Source organism: Lupinus angustifolius, chromosome LG17 (assembly GCF_001865875.1).
Source record: "Lupinus angustifolius cultivar Tanjil chromosome LG17, LupAngTanjil_v1.0, whole genome shotgun sequence".
Classification (NCBI taxonomy): Eukaryota; Viridiplantae; Streptophyta; class Magnoliopsida; order Fabales; family Fabaceae; genus Lupinus; species Lupinus angustifolius.
This window is the reverse complement of record NC_032025.1, coordinates 11326643-11326866: the sequence shown is the minus strand read 5'-3', so window position 1 is coordinate 11326866 and position 224 is coordinate 11326643.

Here is a 224-nt window from a genome sequence, read left to right as displayed (position 1 = left end):
CTTTAATTCCAAAAACTGAACGGCTCCTTGAGCCTCCATATCATGCGGAAAACTAAAATTTTGTTCCGCTAATCAGGTTAAGTCAGCATAGCTGATGTATGTAGGTTTGCGACCTTGAAATTTCGCCCAGCGAGTCTCTTGCAAAATGAGGGAATAGTAGGGGTCACCGCGGTCCCGAGTGGAGGGTGAGCCGGTTTCCCTTCTTCGTATGCGAGTAGCTGTAG